Here is a 6,066-nt window from a genome sequence, read left to right on the forward strand (position 1 = left end):
TGACGGGATCAATTAGTTCAGCTCTTGAATTAGAGCAAGTGCTGTAACTGGCAAAGTATTTAAAAAGCCTTGTGAAGCGGTATCAGCTATAGAGCGTGATTTTACATCAATAATGCGTGCTAATCAGAACTAATCACCAAACTTCGACAGAAAATGTTTACGATTAAATTAAAACATACAAACACTTCCACACAACACAGTGAAGATACGGGACCACTTTCTTAATTGTTGAACGTCCCATTTTGATTGACAGTTATGTGCATGTTAGACTCCTATAAACTTTAGCGATAGCGTTTTAGCAAGTAAGTCGAAAACAGTACAAGCCAACAAAGCCTTAGCAGCACCATGTGATGCGTCATGAAATAAACTGTTTGCAATGATGGCTAGAGATAGGCTTTTAGCTGCGAAACTGAAGAACCAGTGTGTGAATAGTACTTCTGCATACTAGTGAAATACACGTGCCACTTTTCGAAGGCTGTGAAATGTAAACAGGTTTGTGTGCATGGGTATGAGTTGTAAGCACGCAGATGGTAACATTGTTTTCTGCACAGTAAATTACCTTCCATGCATGTGAAGGGCTGAATAAATGTACAAAAGCTAGATTTAAATAATTATAATTAATAGAAATCGGCACAGATTTTCAGTAAAATGGAATGCAGACATCCGCTAAAATTTGGCAATGTTCCTTTCTCTTCACGTACCTATAAGGGATCCCCAACGACACGTCACCTTCATTTATTACATGTTAAATGCATCTAGAACAACTACATCGACATCAGTATATAAGCAGATTGAAGTGATGAAGAATTAATATATTGAGTACATAATTAAATGAACATATATGATTATTTTAGCTTGGGCGTACCTCCTGAGATGTCGTAAAGACGGTAAAGTACCACCGGGGTTGGGATTACCCTCCAGGATTGTATATACTCTTGTAGTATACCGTTGCTTTACTTTCAATTATTAAAGTACTACAGACTGGTCATGGTGATGAATGGATAGCTCAGTCAATTAAAACACTAAAGAGTGGTTTCGGTTGAAAGAATGAGTAATTCAGTCAAAATGTGAAACGGCAAGGGACTGCGTCGACTCTTTGCATTCGGTTGCGTCCACAAGTTGGTTTTTCTCGAAACGAATGAATGAATGAATAATAACCCTACCGATACCTGAAACTACAAACGACTGAATATTTCTTTTTCATTCTGTTGCTTCCGCAGCCTGTTTTCCCTCAAAAGGGCGAAGAAATAGTCCCACCGACAGGTAAAACTACAACCGACTGAACACAATATTTTCTTTTGGTTGCTCCCGCAGACTGGTTTCACTTTAAAAAATAAATGAATAATTCAACCGACACGTAAAACTACAACCGAATGATTCGATTGTTTTCCAACAACGGACAAAATCAATTGTTTACATTCGGCTACCATGATGATGATGATGATGATGATGATGATCAACATCATCTCAAGGGATGGATGGTTTGATGGCTGAACAAATGAACGTTAACACGAAGAATAATGGGTTAACAGTGGAGCTTCCTTTTGCTGGCAAATGAAGAGTTTACCGCAGAAATCAGTGTGTGAATTGTTGATAAACATAAACTGTCGTGTGCTTAGCAATTCATTCCAGTTTACTCCACCCGTTTTTAGTGGTTTTCTGCATTTAACATTTCTACTGGTTTTCCTGTGGCGTGCGATCGACCTCTCGACGCTATTTCAAATGAGCCACCCAGAAGCAGGTCACAGAAAACTTGTCAGTTCGCATAAGTGATCAAAGTGTATTTGTGCGATAAGCTGAGCTGCGCGTATTACGCTTAAAGATACGTTAGTTAATTTGTTTCTCAAATTAGTCGTAATTTCATTACAGAAAACATTTTTTTCTCAAAATCATTTAACTGCATTCTTTAGTTGCTTGTAATGAACAGTACTGCTACGTGCGTTCATGAATATTGGAACTGTCTCCGAGGAGCACGCGATTCTTATTAGATAGCTGGCGTTCCTTCAGGCGGCACGCAATACGCATTGCGTCACCTGCAGCAGGCCTCAGAATGTTCTTCCGTTTCTCTCCTTTGTGCGCGGAGCGTGCTGTTCGCAGATGGTAATATGGCAGCCGCGGAGCGAGGCGTAGGAGGAAGGATTCGTCGATAGAAGGTTTCACAAATTGGCTCTCGCGTTTATGCGTACCAAACTGAAATTATCGTCAAAGGCACAGTAACACACACATTTTCACGCGAAGTGACCCGCACACGCAAACCGTCATTCTTTGGGATAGAGTATCTGTACCCAAGTATCTGTGTGTATTGTTATTTACGTGATGGTGGGCGAAAATTTTCGAAATATTTGCGAAACTTGTAACTTGAGCACCAGCCCGATGTTAACCTAGGCAATTGTGGGAAACCGCGCAAAAACCACATCCCGGCTTCATAATAAATTAATGAAATAATACATAGATTATTTTTGCTGCGGACGACCCATATATAATATGAGCCAAAGATCAAAATGTATAGTAAGGTCGTCCGCAACAAAAACAATATATGTATATATAATATTTTGTTTTTTAGCTAATAGTATGAGGCTGTGTGAGAAGCTTTGTACATCAATTTCATAAATTTTGACAACATAGTCCACGGAGAGCACCAACCTGATTCTATATTTAAAAATGAACAGTCCGGATCGTAATAATATTTCTTTATTAACCGGTTTCGGCTTATCTACAAGCCATCTTCCAACGATCGTGGCATCACGAAAAATCCGAGGAGCCGCAATTATCAACCATAGGGGGCCAAAAAAATTCTGAATATGGCTTGAAGATAAGCCGGAACTGGTTAATAAAGAAATATTATTGCGATCTCGACTGTTCATTTTCAAATTTAAAAAAAAAGCTTTGGACATCAATTCTTTGGCGTACTCACACAGTTCAGAGTCAGTAAATGTTGTAAAGTTGGAATTTTTACCTGTTGTTCTTCTGGTAATTCTTTGCAAGGTCTATTACGTCGCCACTCCTTTCATTAGTTATTCCCGTGTTAACCATGTGCAGGCGAATCGCACACTACCGTTGCGAAGCCTTCTTGGTTCAGTTCGGACACTGATTACAGTAAATGATGATGAATTTATTCGTAAACATACGTTTATTTCGTACTGTCTGTTTTACAGGTAGATTAGGCGCTGCAGTCTGGAACCGCGGGACTGCTACGGTCGCAGGTTCGAATCCTGCCTCGGCCATGGATGTGTGTGCTGTCCTTATGTTAGTTAGGTTTAAGTAGTTCTAAGTTCTAGGGGACTGATGACCTAAGATGTTAAGTCCCATAATGCTCAGAGCCATTTGAACCAATTGAACAGGTAGATTACACAAAATAATAAAATCAATGGGCTTGAACCACTCACATCAATTACGTTATAACAGGACGAGAGACCGTCTCAAAAAGGTAATAAAAAGTAATCGTAAAACTTAACTTCGTCCCTTTTGGTCATGGGTGTCCGACACTTTCATTGATAATACCATTTCTCACATAGAATCGCATTTGTTTCCCTAATAAATATGTACTACTTACATATTTTTAGAATGACTCTCTTTCCTTTTACAAAATTTTTATCACCTACTAAGATGGCCAGCGCACAGATCCTCGTTGTTATTCCGCCGTGTGGATTAGACCCCGCCAGGCGCAACTCCGCGTCCTAGAAGAGGCGCTTTAACACGCACGGCTACACGGGCGGGTCTGTAAGGGCCTCTTCTGATGGTGGCACTGCTTTTCGCACTTCGCTCTCGTTAGTTCTGCAACGTCAAACGTGGGTAAGTGCAAGACAATATCCATAACAAAGAGAGCGAAATGAGTAGTGTCCGATTATAAGACGAAGTGGTAAACTTAAGTAGGCCCTCAGATCAGGACGTGGCTTATCAGCAGGCGTTTCCACCTGTAGCCAAAGTTTCTACTGTTAGCTCGAAAAAATCAGGCAGCGATCATGAAACTTGACGATCGTGTTCGTCCTTCACTACACATTCACCCTTCAATGAGACACATTTTCTGAACGGTGTACGACGTGTGGGCACAGTGGTTGTAGAAGTCTACATTTCGGCAGTCCAGGAAACGTTTCGCCACGAAAACAGCTCCGTCGTCATTCATGCTTGGCACAGAATGGTATATTTATCCGATAACAGTCTCACTGGGTGCCATATCAGAAGAACAGGGGGCAGAACAAAATTTGATAACTCAAAAGCAGGAGCTGTAACCGTTTCATGTGCAGAATGAGCTGGGATATTATAGTGGAGCATATACACCCCTTCGACAGCTTCCCGCATCATTTCGTATTCACAGCATTCCAAAACGCCGTCAGGAGTATCTTCGTGTGACAGTTTTTATCTTACGAACAAAATCTGTTAGCGCCACACTGTGGCAGTCTGAAAAAACACTCGGCATCACCTTGCCCGATGATCGTTGGGTCTTAGACTTTTTCGACAGTGCTGAATATACACACACAAGTTTTCCGCTGGTTGCTTTGTTCTTTTTTCTCGGAGTCACACTCATAAACCCACCACTCGCCCATGGTGATTCGGCAGCCAATAAGTCACCTGGATTGACAACGTTTCATCTGCTGGCTCGATTCGGCGGGCTGTCTGAATGGGTGTGCGCATTCGCGGAACCCAGCGGTCGGCGGCCTTTGTCATGTTGTCGTGCCAGATATTGAAAACTTGCTGGATAATTTTCGCTTTTTCGGATATCGCGTCGATTGTGATAGGCCGGTCTTAGAGTCGTTGGGCTTCCACTTATCCTGCGATTCCCCGTTCTTTGCAGAGAAATTGTATGACTCTTCGTATCTTGTCATTCAGACAAGTTTGACCATACTGAAAGCAAGAACAGGAATTGCCTGCAGAGGTAGCGCCTGTTAAACAAGTTTGTGAAAACAGCCGAACTACTACTAGGTCATATGATGGTGAACTGTTGTACACTTCCACCATCTCGCCATGGTTAGCTATTGCGTTCTCTCCATTCAAGCGCGGAAAATGAATTACCGCACAATACTTCACTTCATCAGTGGGCTGCACCGTTCGGTTTCGGATCATCTAGCGCCATGCTACGGGACTGTGGCGCGAAGAATGTAAGAGGGTTATTCGGAAAGTACGGTCCAATAAGTCGCGAAGCGGAAACCACAGTGAAAATCCGATGAAGCTTTGCACATATGTGTTGTGCAGTGTATGTAGTATGACTGTCGATCGCATAATGTCGATCTTGTCTGTTTTGTGCACAAAGTGAGCACATAAAGATGCCTAGAACAATAATGTCTACTACCAAGCGTGGCTGCCCGCTGCGAGGTTTCGCCTAATTTCATGCAACCCCTACACAACGTACCCGTCAAGCATTTCCTTCTTTATGACCGTTCTCGACCACACATTGTAGGCATGATGAGGACGCCCCTGCGGCGTTTTGATCACCCACCAAACAGCCTGGACTTGGCTCCTCACATGAACTGCTGGCTGTTAAGACTTTTATACTTATATGGATATGGTGTCTGTGTAAGTATATAGTTCTGGCAATACCGGCCATGAGCTTCGTCTTCTGTGCGGATGCACACATATTCCCCGAACTCTTAAGGGACTTGGTAAGAATGTCTTCCACGAGTAAAGAGTGTGTTGGGGTGGGACAGTACGAATGTAGTGTGTGGACATAAAAGGTGAGAACGTGGGTCTCGCGGGAGGCGTGGGCGAGATAGTCCCTGCAGTCGCGCTATCCTCTGTGCCCTCGGTGGCTCAGATGGATAGAGCGTCTGCCATGTAAGCAGGAGATCCCGGGTTCGAGTCCCGGTCGGGGCACACATTTTCACCTCTCCCCGTTGATGTGTGTCAACGCCCGTGAGCAGCTGAAGGTATTAATATATAATTCTAATTTCTTGAAGACTTTTGGCACAGACAACGAACTGCAGATAGTGCAGAGAAATGTCGGAAAGCGCAGACGGCTGCCTTCTGTGACAACGGTATTCGGAAGAAAGTATAGCGCTACGACAGATGTCTAAGTCGGAGCGGCGACTGTTCAGAGAAGTAGTTGGACGGTGCAGCAAACTGTTGCGGATA

General features: G+C 42.9%; 1 non-coding gene across 1 annotated transcript; it reads left to right on the top strand.

Moving 5' to 3' along the window:
• The first annotated feature begins 5,733 nt into the window (after nt 1-5,733).
• Trnat-ugu (transfer RNA threonine (anticodon UGU)) lies at nt 5,734-5,808 on the top strand. The gene has a single exon. It is a non-coding gene; the product is annotated as a tRNA-Thr (tRNA).
• The last annotated feature ends 258 nt before the right edge of the window (nt 5,809-6,066 follow it).

The sequence above is a fragment of the Schistocerca serialis genome, chromosome 1, assembly GCF_023864345.2.
Source record: "Schistocerca serialis cubense isolate TAMUIC-IGC-003099 chromosome 1, iqSchSeri2.2, whole genome shotgun sequence".
NCBI classification, from domain to species: Eukaryota; Metazoa; Arthropoda; class Insecta; order Orthoptera; family Acrididae; genus Schistocerca; species Schistocerca serialis.